A 26,425-nucleotide genomic window follows, 5' to 3' on the forward strand; every position below is an offset into this window, starting at 1 on the left:
ATTTCGAATAATGATGGTGTCATTTTAATTTATCGTAAGTATCATGTGTCTTAATCTATCCTACCAGTTACGTTTGGCCTGCTTATACACGTTTGCATATCTATTGTGAATAAAGTAACTCTCTCACTTCTTTACTCTGCGTGTAAAATTTCATCTAAAACGAATAACAGCAAAAAGAAAAACAAGTTTAGTAATTTGTGCGTTGCATTATATTTCAGGTGATTTCGATTATCGAATAACGTACCCGAAGGGCACCGAAAAATGAATGGTTATAGGCATCGAGGAAAGTGGGTTCTGGCCATACCTATGAAGGCAAAACAGGCACCAGCATCAAAGGGTATTGTAACCTCATCTGTCTTATGGTTTACTCTAGTATGAATTCCAAAAACTAGAGAGGTTTCCTCTCAACAGTACTATGATCCTTGACAATTTGAACGTTGAACAAATTGTTCGGGATCATATGAACAAAGGATCCTATGAAGAAAGTGATGGAAACGATGTGTTCGGTTTTGGATTTTGGGGTATTCCGAAAACTTAGTTGCAATGTGTCTCCTCACTCTTAAATCTTGTTTGCATCTAGCATTTTCGGCCATTTTGTTAATGACCTCTTCCAATCTCAAAATGAGTTTCTCCTGACTTTGACTTCTTTGCAGACATTATTACTACTGTTCAGTAAAGCCATGACTTTACTGAGAGGAAAGCGACATTAGAATCAAATTAATAGTAGTTCTCACTCGCAGCCGTCTCTGTTCACGGAATCTTCCATCAGAGCTACTAAAAGCACTCAGAAGATCGCACCATTGTACTGTTACCAGTGAATAAATGTCGCCGTGTTCTAGTCCTGTGAAATAGTCAGACTAGGAGAACTCCATGAGATCCAGACATCCTGAAGAAGGGACAGCATAAATTTTTCGAAAGCTTCATGAGTACAGTTTTTTTGGGTAAGATGCTAAATCCAAGTTTTACCATCGTATTAACTGTGCCTATATCTTAAGCTGAAGGTGGAATCAACGCATTCCTGAAACCCCTTACCCACTGTATATATCTGAAAACGTGCATCTGTTATTTTCCACATTCGGTAGATTCACCTTTTAAGGGGGATTCGAGATCAAGGGATTTTAGTGTAGTAGTCCAACCAAGGAAAAGAGGAATAGAATTATTATTATTATTAAACCGTGCCCATACGACGGAGAATGTCTTTGGGAAAGCAGCTCCACTGAAGAAAAGATCAAAACTTATTTATGATTTGAGATACCTAGAGAGGGTCTCTCTCTCTCTCTCTCTCTCTCTCTCTCTCTGAAAAGTTAGTCTTTAAAAGCTAGACTGGAGAAAGTTACATATATCGTCCACATTACATATACACATTACATATATCGTCCACATTACATATATCGTCCATATACAGCAAAAATACAATATGTGCCTGCCACAGCCAGGAGCTAAAAAGCCATTATCATTAACTGCAGCCATTATCAACCCACTGCAGGATGGACGCCTCCTCAACGATTCATGTTGAGGGAAATGGACGGTAATCTGCCACTCTGTTCCAGTGCGGGTTGGCAAATCGACTGTATTTAGCAGTCAGGGGCTCGAACCCCGGTCTACCCAAAGAGCGTGTGCCGCTGCACTCCCGCGCATGACCACTCGGCTCGTAGTTTGTAGTAAATCACCGAAGTCAGGTGAAATGGCATCATTTTTGTTACATTTCATATTTTGAGCGTCTTCATAACGAGTTGCTTGTTATTGGAATGCCTCGAATAAACAATTCGAGGCATTCCAATTCGCTTCCACTAGGCATTCTCTACTCGCTTCCACAGTAGAGAAGACTAATGTTACTTATTCTCGGCGGATACCACCACCCAGACATCACCGTTTCGAAGCTTGTTAGCCTCCTATCGACGGGCGGGTAGGTTCCCCGGTGATACAATCAGTGACAATCTAGTTGTGCTTGTTGACCTGAGAGGATTTGAAGGTTGGCCAAAAGTTTCAACTTTTGAAACTTTTGGCCAACCTTCCAGGGAGGACATCGCAACATTTCAGCCACTGGCTTCAATATGAGTGCTATGTTAATTTACCTACGCCACGTAACTATTGAGAAAAATATATATAAAGTTTTTATAGGCCTCTTTTTCGAAGGCAGTAGGCACTGTGCCTTAGCCCATATCTCATCCTTTATTGGAGATATAAATAAAATGGTAAAGAAACTAGGAAAATTTCTTAATAAAATTATTAAGAAAATACGCAAATTAAACCTAAATAAATGTGATTAAATAAAATGAATTAATTAAAAACCGATTAAAAAACTGCATAATACTGCCGTAATGTGTCATGATTATGGCGAGTATGAAGTGTATCAGAACAAATATCGTCATAAAATAATGCACAATTAATGACCGCTTTAAGTGCGAAAATTAATAGTATATCTTTTTAAAATAATTTAGTCTGCGCGGTAGCACAGTGTCAACGTCCTCTACACACCCGGTGGAAAAGGCCCGGGTTCGAATCCCGTCGATGACTCGAGGAACTTTAGTGGGCTTTTTTCACTATGTGGCTGAGTTAGTCGGTTTCAGGCGTAGATAACAGAAACTGGGGTTTTTCGTCCAGCAAAACAGACAAATCGACCATTGAACACACGCAATTAACATACATAAGACACACAGCACGGCAGATGAATTTAATTATTCGGGTGGCCTAAAAATAATGATAGTTATTTTTAAAATAATTTGTTTTAAATAAAAAAACATCTTAATCATGAAACGGACTTAAATACAGTGAGTTTTCTGTTTTGGACAGGAGGTTAATACCCCCAGCCCATCTCCCAAAATACACCACTACAAAGAAATAGTCGTTATTAAATAAAATAAAATTACTTTAAATGTATTCAAAAGAAAGAAGAAAAGGGAAGGGGGGGGGAAGAAGTGCGTTGCAAGCACGTCTAATCTTGACGTGATGGTAACAGTAATGCTCTACCAACCAATAACTTTCCCCCTACAATAAGAGACCGTTGACCGGATGCCGCACAAAGCAGGAAAAAGCCTACTGTCATTAAGGAGAACCTGACCCAGACGGTGGGCGATTAGGTGTCCCTATTATTTCACTGCGCTTTAAAGTACTCACTCAGATGCCAGTGCCCGAGGAGAAATGTCCTTTTTTTAAATGAATTCATCGCACAGATTCCATTAATGATAGCACTGCACATCTGGTATAGAAAATGTCATTTACCATACAGTAAATAATATCAAAGGAGGCTTAATGAAGGATTAAGAAAGAAGTGTATAGTAACACAGTAAATGCGCACTTCTGAAACATTTAATTTTATTTCAATAAATTTCGCACGATCTAAGATTAAATTCAGTAGTTGTGTTGAAAGCATAAAAATTCTTTCCTCGTCTACAGTATTTGGCATTTTGTTAAGGGTAGTTATTATACTCTTTCAGTAGTCCTCATTTTCTTATCTGCTATTATCCTTAGATGAGACATGGAGTGTATTTTCCCCCACCTCATCGCATTTATAAAGGATCAGTTTGTTTTTCTGCTGATGCTTTGCCTGATATATAAATACACACTGTTTAATTAACAGAGGAAAGAGCTAGTTCGCCTAAATTTTGACTGAATGCAAATTAATCATACCCATTTCCGAGTGCAGTACACTTCTGTATGTTTACTACATGACATTAACTAACATTATGCAGCGAAAAGCAATTATTTCCACTTAGGAAAAGATAAATTAAGAGGAGGGTACTTTATATGGCACATTAAAACATGAATCCAATCTGTGATTTCAAAGTTCGAGAATAAAAAACTGTGTTGTCCAATGCTTTTATACCCTTGAGCCGTTGAACGCAATTTCCGTTCCTCTAATTCTTGTGTTTTTTGACAGAAAGAGATTAAAAGAACCCTGAAAAATCTTGATATCTGTAAATTCTCAGGACTTGATAGTACTTCTTCGCTCGTTCTTAAAACCTGTGCTCCAGACTTAACTCCTAAATTATACAACTTTTTTTTTCACTCCCTTTTCTTATTCAACTGATGTTTTTTTTTTCTGCATGGAAATTTGTCCATAAGCCACTGATTCCTTAGGAGACAGCTTCAAGAGCAGTGGCAGCCTGTATTTTATTATTAATATGAATCTAGATTTCATATGAATGAATGTCAATATAGAGTGAAATTCGTTCATGTGAAAAAAAAAAAAAAAAAAGCCAGGGATTTCCCTGATAACATCATTGAAAGGGACACCAATGGGGGGGGGGGGATAGGAGGTATGCTAGTTTGCACAAGCATCACTTTGGATGGATGTACTGACCTGCATGTATTTTTGGAGGGAGGGTACATATCCTGGACCTTTACGTGAGAGCTTATACAGGTGCAGAGGGACAATTTAATCTTTCGGGATTATAATTCCCAACCACCTCACACTATATGGGTTCATTGCTATCTGGAATGGAGGCACCATTATCCGCATAGTGTGTTCAGAGCGATCGATTTCTCAACGTCAATCTTATTGAACATGTTTTGGATACTCTTAATAGAAGTATTGCTACTCACTAATCACCTCTACAATATCTGCAGGAACACCAAAGTGCTTTCGTAGAGCAGTAAGCATCACTGCCACCTGAGCGGCTTCTTGAAAGCCTCGTCAGCAGTATGCAGCAGTTCTGCACTGCAGGGGGTAGACTCAGGTGGCAGTAACGCTTACTGCTCCACGAAAACACCAAGAACTTTAAAAAAATCAGAAAAAAACCCCTCTAAAAATGATGACATGTTAACCTCACGTAGTCAAGAATTTATATACTTACTAATGAAATGTGAATAACAGTAATAATTATGAACCATTGTTATCGAGTGAAAGTGAAATTTTATTGTGTAAAAAGTAAAATATTAAAGTATTAAGAAAGTTAAACTCCGGTACAAATAGAACTACTTAATTAGCGACGTGTCTGGATTCCATGTTGAATCCTGTCACAGCGTAATCAAGAAAGATTTGGCAGCTTTTGCTGACTGTACAATTAGTAATAGCTCTGGGTAGTTCTGCTAGTCTGCAACAAATTAGCTTTAATTTAATGTTAGGTACGATGCAGATTTATTAAAAATTTCCCAAAATAATCAAAAAAGCTGTTTAACTTTTAAAATTTAGAAGTTCGGGTGTGACTACATAAACTATATTTTATCAATAAAAATAAACAAATAAATAATAATAAAATACAAATGTCATGATAGAATTTGTGTTACCACAGTTTAATTAAGAGATGTGATCATTATCCTGAAATTTGGGCATCGTAGCGAGTTGCAACATGTTCTGCGACTTTTTTATATACTGTATATAGTCACATTTTAAAATGAGTAATGTTACTGATTAATTAAATAGCATCAAATTTTCTTTCAAATTAGGGAAAAGTGTAATAGAAACCGACGAATTTAAAAGCAGCCTTAGGAAAAGATGCTGTACTTTCGAAGATTTTCAGCGATTCATTGTTTAAAGAGGCCAGTTTGTCCGTCGAAGATGAGCTTCGCTCAGGCCGTCCTTCCACTTGATACAAATCTCGTATACCTCACGAGAAGTGATCGATGTTTAACTATCCGCGAAATTGCTAATTCTTATGTGACATATCATTCAATTTTAGCACAAGATTTAGGAATGCGAGTCGAAGTTTTCTCTCGCATCCTTGTGATGATCACAGAAAACATACTCCTGCTGACCTACACTTTGTTTCTTCCATCATTATTGGTCACGAATTGTAAGTGTATGGATATGACCAGAAACAAAAGCCGACTCCTCTCAATGGAAGACTCCGTCTTGTCCAGAAAACAAAAACAAAAAAAAAAAGGGGGGGGGGGGTAAGGGTAAGATAACCTCGATAAAATGCGAAGAACATGCTTATTTTTGACTCATTGTTCATAATAAATTTATCTCAACCTGGTCAAACAATGAACCAGGAACACTGCTAAACCGTTCTACGAGTATTGCACGATGCTGTTCGGTAAAAACGGCTGGAAAAATGAACTTCAGGGAATTGGAATTTGTGTCATGACAACTGCCTTGCACATTCGGTGCTTTCCACTTAGAAATTTCTTGCCGAACACTCCATAGTCATCAGGTTTAGCTCCTTTTGATTTTAACCCTGTTTTGTTTCCTGAAGTTAAAAGCCCCCTTAAAAGGTCACAGATTTGCATCGACTGAAAAAAATTATTCAGAACGCAATACGGACTATTTAGCAATTCCAAAATAAGTCTGTCAGGAATGCATCATGTGTGATCTTTATATGAGTTCACTTTTTGAACTCATATGTGAGGATATGCACCAAATGGAATTGCTAAATGTAGGCTTAAGTCTTTCTGTGGATGTAGGGTGAAAGGTGTGGTCTCAAAGATGGCCGTTATTTTCAAACTTCTTTTAAACATACGAAATGTGTTTTTAATAAATTAATTTAATTTGAAATGTGTGTTTGTAGGACATGCTCACTGCCTTAACTATTAGTTTAAAATAAACTTAACTCATAGATTTAATGGAACCGCTTTTAAAGAAAATCGTTAGTCATTGCAAAATATTAATTACGAAACTTTTCAAGATTGTATTGCATATACAAATCTTTCTGTACTTATTTGAAGGAACTTTTGCTATAGACACAAGACAAAGGTAAGCTATTAGCTACGCATTGTAATTTCAGCAATGAAAGAAGCAGCGGATGAAGCAACAACCTTTGTGGCACCAATACTAGTTTAAAAAATGCAGCAAGGGGTAAACATATTGCAGGCTGTGTAGAATTCTAAGAACCAGTTCGCTTAAGAGTAAAATAACAGGGAAAATAACAAAATAAAATGGAGGAAAAGAAGAATAACAAGAAAAGTAGAAGAAATAATTCCGTCTGTTTAAAATCATCTGAACCATTATACTCCTAATTATTCGACAAACAAAGTCACGTGATAAACTCATTAATGAGAACGCTCACGACCCTCAGCAAGGTGCGGTCTGAAAGATGTGCCACGATAGCACAAATCTCCATCGTCCATTTAATGAGTGCCTTCATGTATACTCGTGAATAGACTTGACCTCTGCCACTAAATTATAATATAGCAAGACCATCCCAGGAACGTAACCAAGAGCCACAGGTCCTTAATGCCAAATAATTTAGATAAGGAAAGTTCCTGCAACAGACCATGACGGTTGGTAAGGGAAGATATGCTGATCAGAATAAAGATGTCACGGACATCCTTCGACCAAGCATTAATAGGGCTAATATCACTTGCGCGGAACATTAATTTATGAATTAATTACAGAGCAGTGGAATGTGCTGCTATTGAATAAAGTATATTGTGCGTAACTATATATGTTTGTTGTTTTTCTTTTTTTTTTTCATATGTTACATCTTAGTCTTTAAAATATTATAATTCGTTTTTCCCCAGCCTTAGTACAGTTCTTTTTTTTTTTTTGTTTCTCCTACAAAACTCTTTTGTTAAGTTTCGAGCCTCTCGGCAAGGTCTTTGCGATAACGTTTTCTAATCGGTAACAGTCTGAAGCAAGGCCATCTTTATCCATTGGAGAACCCCGGCATTTGGAACCTTTTAGGGCTGGCTTTCCCCTCTTTTATATAATTAATATTTATAACTTTGATTGTAGAGAGCTCTATGCTGTGTTGACGTGTATGTGTTTTTTAAAATTATCCAGTATTACTTCTAATAATAAATCATGATAATTATAATAACAGGCATTAAAACACGTATGTATACAGGGTGTCCATAAAAAATCTAGACGATTTCATTCATGGGCATACCCGGCGGTGAGAGTGACGAAGGAGTTGGAACGGACATAATTTTTTATAAATTATTTTATAAAAAATAAAATTTCTTATGAACTTTGAAAACATTAAGTTAAAAGTATAATTTCAGGTAAGTGTCCCCTCAGAACCGTTACTTTTCGGGCGATCGCTAGACCGGCCCTTCTTAATTATCAACTACAGTAAAGTTTTGAAGCTTTCTACAATCGGGGACCCCCACAGGATAGGGCCGGGTGGTCCCAATTGTAGGAAGCCCCAAATGAGGAAAGGCTGCTCTATTATAGGACAATCATCCGTGTTTCGTCGAAGTACCGTATAGTACGGACCTTTAAAAGAAGATAAAAAACGCTTGTGAACGACTAATCAGAAAGTACATTTGGAGCCAGGGACCCATGCAAATTCCAAATATCCGATATCTGAAAAGGAGGAAGAATTGCAGAAACACATTTTGCAACAACATGCTTACCGCCTCACCATCAAATTCATTTTTCCATAGCTGAAATATTTTGGAATGGAAGTTCTGGAATCTTTGAAAATATAGTGAAATTCCTATATTTGGTCTCTCATAGCTCCATAAATTTCAGGTAAATATACACAAGCGGACAACAGGAGTTGGAGGTGGACTACTAACTGACACTGAAAAAAAAACAACTTTGGAGTTAAATTCGCAGTAAAAAAAAACTTTGCAGTTCGCGATGAAAATTATGCTGGATAAGTTATAAGAATTAAACATGAACAGTAAATAGTGACACAGACTTCTACATTAGATTTAGTCCCCCAGTTAATAGAACATGCTGTCTTGCCTATTTACCTTAGTTTACCTTATTACAAAGTAGTATTTAAAAGTACTGTCTGTAGGAAGGGTATCTATTTTTTTATAACTGTTTAATTTTTCTCTCTCTCTCTCTCATGTTTAAAACCATTCTAACCACTAACTTTCTTGTAAATACGTACAATAACAAATTAAATTGCTACGAACTTTCTTCTCTCACCTTGCTAGCTCTTGTAGTTGTGGGTGAATTTTTCTATTAAACTTAATAAATGAGATAAATAAATAAATTATGTTACTGCATTGTTACGCAAATACGATATATAATTTGAATCGGAAAGCAAAATTCGTTGCAATACAGTGATGCGCAACTTGTGGGATCGCGTAAATATTATAAACAACCACAACAGTTTAACTCGTTCAAAAATACAGTATACCATGTGTAGACTATAGAAGGGATAGAGTCGCATTAATAATAGTAATAATAATAACCACCTCAATCGTCAAATAACACCACATTACCTTCACAACAATGGTGCAACACTGGAGGCCATCCACACAGCTGTGTATTGTGCTGTTATAGCATCGACTAGGATTAATGGAAGAGAAACGAGAGATCAGCAGCAGAAGAACCGAAAACAGAGGGAACTGCTAGATTGGGAAGGAGACTTCAGCAGAAGATAGAAGAATTAAGAGTCAAGATAAGCCAATTGACCCAGTACCAACGGGGTAATAGGAGTAAGAAATTGATTGGAAAATTGAAGAGCATCCTCAAGAGAGACAGCGTCTACAGCAAACATGAGACAAAAAAAATTCAGAGAATAGGAGACTACTTGCACACATTGAAGCAGAACCTCCGCGCACTTAGCAAGAGACTACGCCGATACAAATAGAGCTCCCAGAAAAAAATAAACAACCGAATCTTCGATGTGCACCAAAGAGCCTTCCAAAGGAGTCTCGCAGAAGACGGGAAAGAAGGGAACGGACCACCCGAGCAGAAGACGATTGTGGAGCTCTAGGGCAACATATGGAGCAGGGAAGTAAGACATAACAGCCGGGCTACCTGGATAGAACTAGAACGCAAGAAAACCAAGGACGTACAAGAGATGAGAGAGTGGAAGATTCGGGAAGCAGAAGTAAAACAGACAATCAAGAACTCTCACAACTGGCGAACTCCAGGAATAGATAACGTCCATAACTACTGGTACAAGAAGCTCACCCCTGCACACACAAGCACCTGGGCAGAGCAGTTCACCAGAATGATAAGGCACCCAGAGACAATCCCGAAGTTTCTCACTCAAGGAATCACATATCTGAAGCCTAAAGACGAAGATACAAGAAATGTATTTCTGCATGGCCAGAAAGAAATCAGACCACTCGGAGAGCCAGAACATAACAGCAGAAATGATGCAAGGAGCAATTAACCATAGATGCCGCGGTTATAGAACAAGCCTACAAAAAGCGCCGCAACATGTACACAGCCTACATCGATTACCGCAAGGCCTTCGACTCGTGCCTCATAGCTGGCTAATAGAGGTGCTGAATATCTACAAAGTCAATCCGATACAAAGTCAAACTTCCTAGGAGAAACGATGATGAAATGGAGTACCACCATTAAGGTCGAGAACATCACAACCAGAACAATCCCATCAGGAGAAGAATCTTTCAGGGAGATGCCCTGAGCCCACTGTGGTTCTGTCTAGCACTTAACCCGCTATCCACTATGCTCAACAGCAGCAAGTACGGATATAACCTCTAAGAAGGAAAGAAGAACCTGTACACCCTCACCCACCTGATGTACATGGCTGACATCAAGCTCTACGCCGGAACCAAGAAGCAAATCCAGCAACTATTCCGGATCACCGAAGAATTCAGCAATGATATTAGAATGGAATTTGGTCTACACAAATGCAAGACCCACGGATTGCACCAGAGAAAATTAGTCAACCGAAACTACCAGCTGTAGACTGATAAAGAGATTGAAGCCATGGCAGAGGGAGAGGTCTACAAATACTTGGGTATGATGCAGGCTCAGCAGTTATAGCACAAGGAATTTAAGGCCTTCCTGACCGAAAAATACCATGAGAGACTCAGAATCCTACTGAAAGCAAATCTTAACGGAGGGAACACAGTTAAAGCTATAAACACCTATGCAGTCCCAGTGCTAACATACTCCTTCGGGGTCATATATTGGACTGACCCCGACCTGGAGAATATCATTAGAAAGACAAGGAGAATGATGATCAAGAACCGACAACACCACCAGAAGTCAGCCGTAGAGAGATTAACAATTGCTCCGAAAGAAGGAGGAAGAGGCCTGATAGACCTCATCGAACAACAGAAAACAGCGATTGCTAACCTAAAGGATTACTTCCAGAAACACACAGCAGCAGAACTCCACCAGGCCATAGATAGACAAGCGGTATACCTCACTCAACCTAAGCGAGGAGCACCCCTCTCAACCAGGAGGCACACGCGAAGCTAGAAAGATGGGCAGAAAAGACACTCCGCGGCAAACACTACAATGATCTCCATCAAGATCATATAGATAAAATTGCTTGCACTGCATGGCTCACGAGCGTGACGCTCTTCCCCGAGGCTGAATGATTCCTGCTCGCCATCCAAGATTAGGTAATCAACACCAGAAACTATAGAAAATACATCGCCAAGGAACACGGAGTGTCCAATGACACATGTCGACGATGCCACCTGGCCTCAGAAACGATCCGATACATCACCGCGGGATGCAGGGTAAGTACACAGACTAAGTACACCTATAGACACGACCAGATGGCCAGGATAATACATCAGAAGCTAGCAATGAAATACCAGTTGATTGAAGAAAGAAAGTGAACCGTACTACAAGTACGAACCCCAACCCACAAGCTGTACTAGAGACCGCGCCATAATAACGGATAAGACAATCCCGCACAACAGACCGGACATAGCCCCTGTGGACAAGAAGGAAAAGGCTACCTATCGGTTTGACATAGTGGTACCCAACAATGACAACCTGCAGAAAACCCATGGGGAAAAAATGAGGAAGTACACGAACCTGAGACATGATGTCAAGATGTGCCATATGCAAGAAGTATCGACCATCCCGATCATCGTGTCAACCACCGGTATGGTGCCAAAGACTCTACGTAGCAGCCTAACAGCAATAGGTCTCCCAGAGAACACCAGAAAGTCGCAATCCTGAATACCTATAGGACAGTATGAAATTTTCTCGACCAACAGTAACAATAATAAAACCGGACACAACCAATCACTTCATGCACTTGGTACCAGTAACCGTCATAAGGCGGAAAAAAAATCCCATAAAGGAGAAAGCTTTATATAATAATACACTGGTGTGCAAAACTTAAGTACCAGTCAGATTTTCACCTGTAGCTTCTCATAGGAGTGGCCTTGATATGGGAAAACTATACCAAAGAAACCTCGTGAGGTACAGAAATGATGAAGGAAACAACACCGGCACAACAACGGAAACAAAACGGTACAGAGGGACTTTATTCAAAAATGGCAACATAGCACTGGCTGCCATGATACAGATGCATCACTGCCAAAGATGGAACAAAGGGAAGAGGTGGTCCTCACTAGGAAATATGGCCACCCCATATTTCCTCCAGATGTTGTCTACTGGCCATTTCATTGTCTGTAGCACTATGAAACCAATCGAACGTCTGAAACAATCGTGCTCACCATTCGGTAATTTTCACATATACTGCTTTATCTGTTTATGTGAGTCCTCTTATCACGATTCAAATTTTTGCTGCACCCGCTTTCTATTGAAGGGCCACAGTTATTCAAATCGCCACAGGTTGTTTCGTCTGATTTTGTGGTTGTAATCTTTAGAAATGGTGTTGGTCCTTAAGTTTTGCACACCATTGTAATAATAATACCACATTACCTCGACATCAATGGTGCAACACTGGAGGCCATCCACACAGCCGTATACTGTGCTGCCGTAGCAGCCATTAGGATTAATGGAAGAGAAATGAGAGACTGGTAACAGAAGAAACGAAAAAACAATAAACCACCAGCTTGGGAAAGAAACTTCAGCAGAACATAAATGAATTAAGAGTCAAGATAGGCCAATTGACCCAGGATAATAGAATTCTAACTTCAATACTAACGGGATAATAGAAGTAAAAAATTGATTGGAAAAGTGAAGCGCATTCTCAAGAGAGACAAAAAAAACTATTATTTTTAGGCCACCCGAATCTGCCATTCTGTGTGTCTTGTGTCTGTTAATTGCGTGTGTTTTATGGTCGATTTGTCTGTTTCAATGGACGAAAAACCTTACTATCTACGCCTGAGACCGACTAACTCAGCCACGGAGTGAAAAAAAGCCCATTAAAATTCCTCGCGTCATGGACGGGATTCGAACCTGGGCCTTTTTCACCCTATGTGTGGAGGACGGTGACGATACCACTGTGCTACTCGCGCAGACTCTCAAGAGAGACAACGTCCACAGCAAACACTAGACCGTGAATAGGAGAATACTTAGACACACTGCAACAGAACCTCCTCGCATTCAGCAAGAAACTAAGCTGATACAAAGAACTCCCAGAGGAAAATAAACATTCCAACCTTCGATGAAAAGTAAACAGCCTTCACCTTCTACAGGAGTGTCGGACAAGATAGGAAAGACGGAAACGGACCATCCGAGCAGAAGACGAGCGAGGAGTTCTGGGGAAACATATGGAGCAGTGAAGTAAGACATAACAGCCGAGCCCCTATAGAACTGGAACGGAAGAAAACCAAGGATGTACAAGAGATGAGAGAATGGGCGATTCGGGAGGAAGAAATACAACAGTCGATCAGGAAGTCCCACAACTGGCGAACCCCATGAATGGAAAACGTCCACAACTACTGGTACAAGAAGCTCATTTGCAGACATAGGCACCTAGCAGAGCAGTTCGCCCGAATGATAAGTCGCTCAGAAACAATCCCAGAGTTTCTTACTCAAGGCATCACATTTGAAAGTTAAAGACCAAGATACATGAAACTCAGCGAAATACAGGCCGATCGCTGTGTCTCCCAGCGATGTACAAGATCTTGACCAGCTGCATTACCAAGAAGATATCAGACCAATTGAAGAGCCAGGACATCATGGCCGAACAGCAGAAAAGATTCAAGCAAAGGAGCAATTAACCATTAATGACACAGTTATAGAGCAAGCCTACAAGAAGCACCGCAACCTGTATACGGCCTACATCGATTACCGCGAAGCCTTCAACTCCGTGCTGGCTAATTAAAAAAATGTTCTTGTTTATACTCCGGCACGACTACCATGTCAGTGGAGTTTACAATAAATCAATCAATACAAATCTTAATCACACTAATATTTAATACAAATATTAAACTGCACTCGCGCCACAAACCATTCGGCTACGTCAGACTTAAAGATCTACAAAGTCAATCCGACAATTAGCCACTTCCTGGAAGCAACCATGGCAAAATGGAGTACCAACATCAATGTCGAGAACATCACGGTCAGATCGATCCAAATCAGGAGAAGAATATTTCAGGGAGATACTCTGAGCCCATTTAGGTTCTGTCTAGCATGCTCATCAACAGCAAGTATGGATATAAGCTCAAAGAAGAAAGGAAACCTACGCGGAAACCGAGTAACTACTCCCGATCACCGAAGAATTCAGCAATCAGGAATTTGGTCTAGTCAAATGCAAACGACGGATTGTATCTGTTCCGTCTCGTGTAAAGCCATGAATTCACTCTAGTTTGGGGTGGGGGAGGTCTTTATTACCAGTGCTGAATTGCTGAAACCAGGTAGTTTATGTGTAAGGAACTATCTGCTATTATATTTTGAAAAATGGATGCACCCAGGATGAGCTCACTTTTTGAGAAATACATTTAGGGTGCTCCATTTTAAATTTAATACTGCTTGCTTGCTTGCCTGTCTTCGTTGCGAATTTGGTAAAAATTCATTTTTGAAATGATTAAAGGCAGTATTTTCGTGGTGCTGTTTGAAAATGTTTCTGGTGCCACTTACGGCTCTGGCGGCGTAGAACCCCTGGGGGGCCTTGTTTCAAGTTTAGTAACCTTGAAAATACATTTTATTTTACATTTGACCTTTCACTTTAATTTTCAAAAATAAATAAATAAAAATGGAACTTTTTTTTTTTTTTTTTTAATCGTACCTAGTTTTAATATAACATGCTGTTTAAATATGAATATTCGGATTCATTACTTTTTCTATAAGTTCAGGTTACAATCCTAATGCATAAAACCTTTAAAAACGTGCTAGAAGTCTCCCCTTAGATAACTTATCTTGTTCACCATATTTGAAGCCCACGAGACTTCTAAATACGGTGATATTCTTGCACTCTCTCAGGGTTGGTCCAAGGTATATTTGCCCCTCCCGCGGAAAGGCATTCCTGCGCCCCCTTCCAGATAGAAGGTGTTTTTATTGGGTTAACATTTTTATTTTTGCTAGAGAAAAGTTAAAATGACAAATGCAAACACAAAAAAACCCCCAAAATATTTATAATGTTTTAATTGTCATATTAAATCGTTTTCCCCCTTTCACGAAGCATATGCGCCCTCTCAAACCTTCGACATCCCCAGTGTCATGCGCTCCAAAACGTCAGTTCTTCCCCCCCCCCCGGACAACCGCCGGGCTCTTCCGTAGCTCGGGCCGGCCTTGCTCTCTCTCTCTCTATATATATATATATATAGATAGATATATATCTCTTGGAAACTCCTCTGACCTTTGGTAATTCTGGAATATAAACAGAAAATAATTAATCTTATGTTTTTTCGTCTTCGGCATTATCTTTATAATTTTTTTCTATGGTGGCGAGTATAGCAGTTAGTAAACAGTAGACCGGATAGTGAAAAAACACTTGCTTTTAACTACTCTTGGAAATGATAAAGTAAAGAATTAATAATGTCTTAATAAGCGCTCCTGTCAGTATTTTACGGTAGGATAGCTTTTGGGATGCTGAGAGCTATAAATGTGAAATGTTTATGCCAAGAAAGGTCAGAGGTTGATGCCCAAATTTGTGCTCCACTTGTGAAGTATTTATTCATGCACGTGTTTTACCTGTTATATTAACTTGACTGGACTACTTTCTTTAACTTTCGTAAAAAGTTTATTTATTTATTTTGTTTATATTCTTCACACTCGAGGTTTACCTTCAAAAGGAAAAAGGCATTTCGAATGTGATGTCATTCACACTAGGTGATGGGGTCAAGCGAAGAAAACAAAAAGTACAACTTGAGGCCATTAGGACTGGTAGCTCATTAAACTGGGCGTTGGGAAAGCATAGAATACGCGTTGGCGACACGCATTGCTGAAGATGGGTTGTCTGCAACCGGAACATCATTTGTAATATCATAGGCTGGGCACGCCATCTGCAGGCTAAACCTATTGTTGTTTTGTGCCGCATCATTAAAAGATAATTGTGGTGAGTCTAACAGGCATTTGTTAGAACTCTGTCGACCTGTGTTTAGATAATTAAAAATTATCTAAACACAAGTTATCCAAACATAATTAAAAAGCAAAGAGTTATGAATACAGAAGATTACGAAATAAACCGAGTAATCAAATAATATTTAATTATTGTTAACCTTCACATACGCATGGGGGAGGGAATTAAATCATATCCCGATTATTATTATTATTTTTTTATTTGAGTGCGATTATCTATTTCTCCTCGGTGGGTGTTCACAAGGGAAATCGTGTTATTTAGGGACTTTGCTTTCAGGCCATTGGCACAGCTAGGATTAAGTTATTATAACAGATATTGATAAATAAATGAAGTTTCCGCTTAAAATCTGGGAAAGCTACATAACGCCAAAGGAGTTTGCAAGACAGACGGAGAGAGAGGCACCCTATGACGAGGTCAGCACCCTATTTAGCAGTCACTCGAGCTAGAACCACTACCACCTCAAATGCGTGTACTACTTTACCCTCGCTTATGACAGTCGGTTTCGGCGGTGCCAATCAATTAACTGATATATCACCCTTGATACATTCTTGTATCAAGGGTGATATATATACTTGATACATAGAGAAAGGATGAAATTAAAATAAAGTGAAATTAAAAAAAAAAATCAAAGAAAAAATAAAACATCAAATCCCCGCAAATACACACACACACACACACACACACACACACACACACACACACACACACACACACACACACACACACCATCTAAAATTAGAGCATTACGATCAATAACGTTTTCATATTAATTACTCCAGGTCAGAACTCAGCTAGCACTCCATTTCCCTATAGTAGACTATCACAAATATTAAAATTAAAATTTGATTAACAAAGTATTAATATTACGAAGCATTAGCTATGAATGATTCGGTGAAATTCATCACTCAATGTCCTTTATGTTCGGTTGCCTGCTGATTTTTCACAGATATAGCAGTTGAGCTACATAGTTTTCAAATTTGATCGTTGCATATGAGCGTTATGGGACCTAAACTTCTCTTTTAAATTCAGTCTTTTCTCATATTTGGACTGCCTGAGGATGATTCACAAAAGTCCACCAGTATGGCTCATGGTTCTTCACGTTTCAATATAAATATATATATCAAGCCCTGTTAAAATAAAGATGTCTCATAGTAATTCATTGAAGCTATACTGTTCTCTTACTTAGCAATAAATAATTTAAGAATTTATTTGATTAGATTAAAAAAGGAAAAGGCAAAATTATTAATCCCAAAGAAGACCATTGTCAATGCAATCGAAGAATGAAATAAGAAATTCGTATTTTGTGAATAGATAGGAGTCTATTCTATCCTAGCTCTGCCTATAGTCACTTGTCAGTAGTATTCAGCACACGACGTGCTGAACATTTGGCACCAAATACTACTATGACTATAAGGAACCTCTTTGTTTATGAATATTTTCTTATAACTGTTCACGGAAATCATGACTTCTGGATTTTGTCCTTTGCACAAAGTACCTTTGGACAGTGAAAGGTTGCATAAGGATGTCTGTGTCCCTGGGACAACCGGCCTAAGTAATATACATAACACGAACTTGTGGACAGTGTTCATCTTTCAGTAAAATATTGTATGATGTCATGATTCAGCCTCTAACGTTTATTAGCAATGTACATTGATTTTGTTTTCATGGAAAGGCTAATTTAGGACAGGGTCTTTCAGGACAGTAAATGCATTTAGCATTTTCTGTGAATCAACTGCTACTTTAGTATAAAGAGTAAAACTGGTTGGTTCCAGATTATCCTTTTTTTTCTTCTTCTTTTTTTAAGAACTACTCATGTTAACCATCAATCTTTAGATCCACTCCTAGATATGAGTTCCTTGAGTTCTGCCTGACAATATATGGTTTATGTTTTCAGGTGGTGTAAATAGCAGTAATGCTAGCACGGGCGAGATTGAAAGATAAACTCGTGTACAAAGCTCTTGTCTGCCGTAATGATTCTCTGTGCGAGAAAATGTGAAACAGGCCGGAACCTGTTGACACAAGTTTATCCAAATCACTTCTGGTACAAAACGGTTATTTTACGGGGAAGTTTACGATGGTGGAGTTCTACTGTAACCATAGACAGAGAATTATGGGAAATGATAGATATCATCGTTTAAAAAGTGCACCTTTCTATTTTTATAACCAAAGCAGTACTGACCGACATTTTTCCCTCTCAACCTATCCCCTTAATCACACTCAGTTCCTTTCCCTATCTCTACATCCAGGAGGGGCAGTCAACCGACTCGTGAACTCGGTGCTCGCGCGCACACACACTTTCTCCAAACTAGTTTAATTCCGTTATCCGAACTGTGTCAGGAAGCCGTTCGGTTGGTTTGGGACAAACTGTGGTGTGTTCATGCTCGGCGATCCTCCTTTTACTCTGTTCGACGTTGCGCAACTGACTTGTGTGAAAATTGTTCAAATAACCTGAAGAAAGTAAAAATGCTAAAAGATCACCGAGGAGAAAAATGAAACAAATGTGTCCCTAATGCGGCGCGCAATAGATTTCTAGGCGGGTGCGGAGCTTGTTTTACGAGTTCGGAGAGAAACGATAGTACCGCCCTAATTATACCTATGGGTAATGCACAGTGGAAAACTGTCAGCGACCAACAGTTTCAATATTGAACGATCTGATTTTCTTGAAGAAGAGCTGACGGGTTTTTATAATTGAATTTTTAGTTTGTGACATCGCAACTCATTTTATATAGAAAGTACGATTAAGGACGTTGCGTATCAACCTACAACTTTCGCTGAATAAGTCTACAGGTCATAGGTCGATGAGGAGTCACCAAGACTAGATTTATGGGTTGTTGTTGGCTAACGTGTAATCAACAAATCTGCAGGTTGATTTTTTTTTTTTTATTTTCTGCCATCACGGGTACGTAACAGGCTCTTTATATGGGTAGAATACACAGTGCATTAAAGATTCATGCAGTAGTTTATCTTGAATATACCACATCCCGTACGTTTTGAAGGAAACGTGACGTAATATGTGATAGTCCATCGTGACATAAATGTGATACTTTGGAACAAATTCCCGAATTCCTTTGTAAGCACGTGCGATGCTTAGATTACAAAAGCATATTTTACGAAACTTAATACACAAAATTCATGATTAATGTAATTATAAATTGGTTATAAAATAAAAATCTCTTTATTTGGTTTGTGAAAATCTTGATCTAGTGGTGGGCCCTACGCCATGGTTCTCTACAAAAAGATATAATTCGTATTATGTTCAGTTTTCTGAACATAATACGAATGATATTATATTACGGTTAGAGAATTTGCGTTATAAATTACTGTTATATGTATAAATTTTTACATTAGAAATTGTTAAAACATGCACTAAAATATTTTTATTTATTTATTTTTTGATGACAGCTTCCAATACCTTTCACACGAAATGTATTGGAAGCTGTAGTAGTAGTAGCAGCATGTGATGCAAGAAAGCAGGTGTATGAGCTTATGCAGCATCAGCCAAAAAAAAAAAACACTGTAGTACTTAGTACAGTGTAAAGGTTGAAGGCTCAGAAAACAGAAGGTATTTGTTGACATTAAGACTTGAATTTCTGTAGATTGTAGTTTTCGGGAAATAGATGCAAAGGAAGGTTGTTCTAGAAAAAGCAGAAGTAGAAGAGATAAATAAGGAAGAGAAAAAGTTCGTTCTGTGAGTTTGAAGTTTGACAGTTAATGGATGCTATCTTTAGACTGGTTTGGAAGAGAGTGTGGGGGGAATTACAGATGCCAATTCAGAAGGACAATGCCCATTGAACTATCTATATCTATTTAACTTTCTATATCTATAGAAAAAAAAAGGAAAAAAAAACATGCAGAAGAAACAGAACATCTATGAGACAGAGTGGAGAGAATTCGCATGAGACAGGTCATTAATATATGAACAAATATTAATTGTATAATATATGAATGACCATATATTAATATATGGCCATACCCATACGACCCATATACATTTATATGGGTCATTAATATATACATATTTTCCCCAATTGGATTTTCAAACCTTAACTTGTGTGCTTGGTAATTTATTAACAAAAAAAAAAAAAAGAAAAAGAAAAAAAAAAGAGAATATTCAAAATTTGAATTAAAAAATGTCATATACTTACTATGGTTGTTATATTTCTTCCATATAATATATTCCATGGCCGAATGCCTTAGCCAAACCTTCAATCTACATTTACGGTCTTAGCTTCCAAGCAGCGTTTGTAAATGTGAACTATACCAGAAATGCCAGTTTCTTTTTCTTTTTTCCTTTTTTTTTTTTTTTAATCTCAAAAGAATTGTACTTTGGAATTGAGAATTTCAAGGTAGAAAGTCCAGTTGTTTGCACAGGCCGGTTTTCTTTGCCGTGGCATGATTGACGACAAAGAACACAGGAGAACAGCTGTTCATACGATATTTACTAACCTTGCCCTTGCTTATTGTTTACTGATCCACATTCACTGATTCTCAGCACCACGTGCAGTCAACATGGTCGTGCAGCGTGACTGATTTTCCCGACACTTTAAAAGGACTTAATTAGCCACGTTCAAATAATTAATCAGTATACCGAAGCAAAGCATTTGGCAGCAAACGAAAACACCCTCGTAATGAGGTATCACACTTCGTAATCGGTTGAATGTCATGGGAGAGAGTTTACCACCCTAACATAAAGGCAATTGCAAGACATCTGACCACAGCACGTCACAACTTGGGAACAAAGCATCTCCTGGTGGACGACTATGACGGGGCTCAGACGCTGTGATAAGCGGTTTCCTGTGTGTGCATCAAAGAAAGACAAAGACCAACCGTCTAGGATAGGCTAATTAATATCGCTTCCGTTCCTTCACGTGAGTCCCCTAAAGACGCTGACAGGAGAAAGTTGGCATTATGACCTTGGGTTCACCTCCACCGTCCATATGCACTTCATTATTGCTGGCTATAACGGCCTCTGTCGATGAGGGATATGAGACTGAAGCGTGACATCAAGGATAGTAAATGAAGTACGAAGGAAATCTCTATATGTCAGTTCATGTATTTTACATTAGGATTATTCCAATTTAATGAATTTTTTCACCAGACTATTTCAAAGGAGAGAGAGAGGGGGAGGGGAATACTCAATTGCATCTTGAAAGCGGTGGCCTGCTATATTTCTGACCCAGCGTATGCTGCCCATAGTTGTGTAAGGAGCGATATGAAACAATTTTTAGATCATATAAAAAAAAATCCTGTGTAAGTGCATAAAACTACTGAAATAAGTTGTTAATGATTGCTTACAATAAACTGCAACCATAAAATTTTCCTGTCTGCTGCTTGGTCAATTTTTAGTTAATTATGCGCGTTTGAAGGTGAAATTAACTGGGCGAAGACGCCGTCAAAAAATTCTGTTGGTTGTTTTTTTTTATTTTTATTTATTTTATTTTTATTTTTATTTATTAAACGAGAACGGCCTCCGTAGCCGAGTGGTCATGAGCGGGAGTGCAGTAGCACCCGCTCTTTGAGTAGACCAGGGTTCAAGCCCCTGACTGTTGAATACGGTCGATCTGCCAACCCGCACTGCACCAGCGTGGCAGTTTATGGTCCATTTCCCTCAGCATGAATTGTTGAGGAGGCTTCCATCCTGCAGTGGGTTGATAATGGCTTCAGTTTTTACTTACTTCATTTAGTGCTGTATCGCTTTATCAACGTCTCTCTCTTAATAACTTACTAAAGTTTTCCTGAAAGGAGTGCACATAATGAGTGCATTTTGGAGAACAAAGAATCATTTATAAATTTATGAGTATTTTAAACTCCCATGTGCTAAACAGGAAATTTCTTTAAGATTCGTATCTGTTTGGACTGATTATCTCAAATCATAGGACGAATACACCTCTGCATCATGAGAATGAATATCATCCTTTGGCGCAGGGATGCAGCTGCAGTAGGACCCTATGTTGGGTTCCCCAAAAGAAAACGAGAAAAATAAAAAAAAAAAATACATTGCGCCAGTGCACAAGCTCGTAACGATACACCAATGTAGATTCTGTTTCTGTACCTTTAAAGGCCAACAGCTCACTTCCCATAGATTCGAATCCATGTTCTGGTTCTTTCCGAGTGTATTTATTCCGTATGGGCACGGTGTACAGCCTTGTCTAGGATATTTACGAAACTTATTGACAGGATCGCGGAATGTTTTTTAATTGTATCAACCGTTTAAGATTTTTTTAGAAATTTGTAATTTTATTATTTTAACGATCTCAGGGATGAGATATGGTGTCTGAGAAGCGTGTGTTCACGGGGTGATTTGCAAGTAGTGCAGGCTGGAAAATACGGAATAACTCACAGGAAAACCTTACTCCTTCCACCTGAGAGTGGCTAACTACGGCCTCGATTGAAGAGGACTTTAGAAATTTTTCCAGTCGTCGATCAAAGTCAGGAAACAATACGGCATTCTCTGATATTAGATGTTTGTAATGGAGTGTCAATCTAATAATGGACTTGACTGTTACAAAATTAGATTCACAAGAATGAAAAACTTATGGACACAAAATGGATATATTGTAATGCTCAATGCATTACAATAAATCCATTTGTGAAGAGTGCCTTCACTTTCACAATGTCCTCAAAAAGGATTTATGAATATCCAAGCCAAATGGTCACTGCAAAAATAGAGCAGTACACTCGTTTGATTTGACAGTGGTTCGAATCCACTTGACCAGAACATATGATTAATGTTAATATTCCTATCAAACAGCTAGTTGTTACTATAACTCTTTTGGTGTATGTGATCTCATACGAGAAAAATTTTTCTTTAAACAAAAACAAATATCTTAAATGCTTTCAGAAGTTTCTATTTATCTAACATTTTCGTTCTCTGTTATGTGCATGTGTTTGCTCCATTATGTCATTTTATAGCCGAATATATAATTTAGTTGGAGCACCACCAAAATATGATCATACGATCATTTTTCTGTTTTCGAATAGGATTAGTTTAAATTGTTTAAATCAGTGGTTCTCAACCTTTTTTGTCCCATGCACCCTTTTCATCATATATCAGAATGTCATTCCCTCCTTTCCAAGATTGATGTCATTCCCTCCTTTCCAAGATTGATGTCATTCCTCCCCTTTCCAAGATTGTCTGACGCAAAAGGTGCATTCGAAAAAGATAAAAAAGTGAAATACGTGTATTTATCTTTATTTTTAATTTAATATGTGACATCCAATAAAGTGTAATGTCTTGTAGATTATGTACAATCTGTAGAATTTTAGTTTGTAGAAAGATCAATATTCCAACAGTTTCAGGCAGCCAATCTGTGGTCCCAATTCCCCCCCTGAAACCCTAAAATTTCCCCATGGGAGGGAATCCCCCCCTTGAGAATCCCTGGTTTAAATTATTGTATGGATTGCTGTTGCTGCTCCATATTTTTCATAAATAAAAATATGCGATAATAAATCACATGGCGTATCAACGTACTAACTTATTAATTAATTTGAAATTATTGATTCAATTAATTTGAATCGATAATATCATAACGTTATAAATTCTCAATGCAAAATATCCCCTGCTATAGCAAAATATTGCTGAACGTCTCCTGGGTAATAACAGTCTTTCTAAATACTTTCATATTTATACGCAGTAATGATCTTTAATAAAACGTATTGAATTCTACTAAAAATACTAAAATCCATTTGACAATGGAGTACCGAAAGATATGGAAGGGAAGAGAACTTTTTTACTGTATCTAGTCTCTTAAGATGCGCGAAAATGCAAACGTCATTACAATATCAATGAATCAATGAATTCCTACATTGCAACCATTTCCTAATTCCAGCCTCTTCGCTGCCCCTGCCATCTGATGTGTAAGTTATTACCAACCGTTTTACCATCAAGGACTCCTTTCTTGAAACAACGAACCCCACCATATAAGAGAAAAATGAAAGACGCTTAGTTCAGTTTATAGACAACGTCTCTTTTCATAAGCCATCAATAACTTCGTTAAGTAACAAAAATTGAAAGAAAAATAAATTGAAAAGTCATCAATCGATAATCCGAATGCTGTATGATTTGTACATGGATAATTGTAAGTTTACTGTATTGAAAATAGCTTCTTGCCTTCCCCCCGTACTACCTGTGCGGATCCACACGTGTCCGCGGAGCACAAGTTAGGAGCGACTGCGTTAAGAGAATCTAACTTATTTATATATACTGTATATATATATATTTTTTTTTGTTTTTTTATTTATTTACTTTTTTTTGTCTTTTTAAATTATTGTTTCTGAATTCAGTGCTCATAAACGAAAGAAACACACAAAGAAAAATGTTAAGTGAAAAGATTCAAGACGCATCACGAATATGATAACGAAGAAGAAAAAAGTTAAGGAGAACACCTTGAGGAAGCAGTGTTCAAGGACAGTTCTGAAAGTGGAATGTTTGGTAATTTGACATTAAATCGGCATAGATAGGTAACCAAACTGAAGGTGAAAGGTTTCGCAAAACTCGAAAATTAATAACCGGTTAAAGACCAGAAGTGCCATCCAAAACAAAATTTTGAATAAGGCATCTAGCTTTTCTTGCAATATTTACTACAAAAGCAAAACTAGAAATGCAGCTCAAGAAGCATGAGTAATAAATGATCACCATCTCATGACCTGCATGTTAAGTTAAACTCTTACTTTATGAAAGAAATGTCGTTAATAAACAGCGTGCTTGAGAATAAATTTGTTTTCAGGACATTGGAAATCTAGAACAATCAAGAATAAATTGATGTAATATAATCAGCGCTAGTATACGGCGAAACGATGCAAACAATTTTTTTATTTTATTTAAATTATATTTAGTAGTCTTAACTGATGCAGAATAATACGAATAATATCAAGATGTATATTTTCCATATAAACGAAATAAATAACTGGAATATGAAGTAAAATGATTTCAACTTCAACGTACGGTGAGAAATGGAAATTTTATTTAAAAAATAATGGGTGTATCCATCGGAATCTGCAGGAAGTGCGGCTCTCCAAATGCCTTAGGTTGAAAGCCCCTGCTGTATTCGGTTAGAAGGGGCCGGCAACCTTTCCCACCATATGAGCTACTTTAAAAAATAAACAAGTTACGAGAATAACCTTTCACAATTCATCACAATTTTTTTATAAGTGCATCTCTATTTTAAATAATTACGCTAGTTTAGGTACATATTACGTATGTACTTACTTTTAATAATATTTATCACACGGATTCGTTACATTTGCCTGATTTTTGTTCATTTTGCTCACATATCACATTTGCCTGATTTTAGTTCACACTAAAATTAAGCCCCCCCCCATTTTTTTTAATTTGAATTTCAATAGAATTAAGTAGTTTATGAAGCTTTCTACTGCTTAGAACAATAAATCAAAATTAACCTTCAAATAAATAAACTGTATAAATTTAATAATTCAATTAAAATTTTATTACATATGAAACTAAATTTTATAAATTATCTTAATATTAATATTATGTTATTATGCACTAATTTTAAGTTAATCATTAACTTTTATTTGTAAGTACTGTGAAATTCGAAGTGTCAGTTCAATAAGCGCCTAGTAAATAATTATATAAACATCATCACTTACCTTCGTCAACAGAAATGTTAAATATCACTGCATCGGCCACTTGGAGCTACAAATAAGTCCTAATTGAGAATCCATATTCTAAGCTTTAAAAGTCACCTGATATATGTATGGTTATTAACACAGATATATATATATATATATATATAATCAAATGGGAAGATATCTCTAAGTCATTTATAAATCAAATTATTGCGTCCTTCACCATTTCGAACTGGATCACTCTCTCTCTTCTCATTAAGCGATCAACAACTTGGAGTCATAAAACGTGCGTTTAGCCCACATGTGCTTGCGTTGTCATGCCGGTTTGCGCGTGCGAATATAATATCATGCAGAGAAATTTTCACCGATATTTCTCCCTTCCTCCATTAGCCTAAATCACGTGGTCCCTTCATAACGGCGCCAGCCCTTTCAGGCAGAACACCGACAGTATGTATGTGCACCTGGTTGGCGAACACGTGCCTTTTCCCAAATTTTCAGCCATTCTTTTTCCTCAGTAGCGCCACCTAGGTGCTGCTTGAGTGACTGCAAGACAGCTGTTAAACCGGATGTGGGGCACTGGTTAAAAAGGGGAGGGGGATCCTTCCCCTGAGTTGACAGCTGCATGTGCGGAGAAAGAGCGAAACCTTACAGGGTCAGTCCTCTTAGGGTCGCTCTCTCTCGTTTAGAAAAACCGGCAACCTGTTATCAGTTTATTTACATTCCGTACAGTATTTCACCGAGTTTCCTGATTATACATATAGGAAGAAAGAGATGCATGAGCAAGTGAAGCTTCCTTGTGAAGAGGTATATCAAAACAAAATAAAAGAAAATATTTA

At 37.9% G+C, this 26,425-nt stretch overlaps 1 protein-coding gene across 1 annotated transcript in view; it reads right to left on the reverse strand.

The window, feature by feature from the left end:
• The window catches only part of LOC150091582 (uncharacterized), a 110,774-nt gene extending 85,062 nt beyond the window's left edge, over positions 1-25,712 (reverse strand). Inside the window, exon 1 of the mRNA XM_090384672.1 lies at positions 25,611-25,712. The gene's annotated coding sequence lies outside the window, so the exon portion shown is untranslated. The remainder of the gene's footprint in view (positions 1-25,610) is intronic.
• Positions 25,713-26,425: the final 713 nt, after the last annotated feature.

This window comes from Mastigoproctus giganteus, chromosome 1, assembly GCF_048544385.1.
Source record: "Mastigoproctus giganteus isolate SK-2022 chromosome 1, ASM4854438v1, whole genome shotgun sequence".
In the NCBI taxonomy this organism is placed as follows: domain Eukaryota; kingdom Metazoa; phylum Arthropoda; class Arachnida; order Uropygi; family Thelyphonidae; genus Mastigoproctus; species Mastigoproctus giganteus.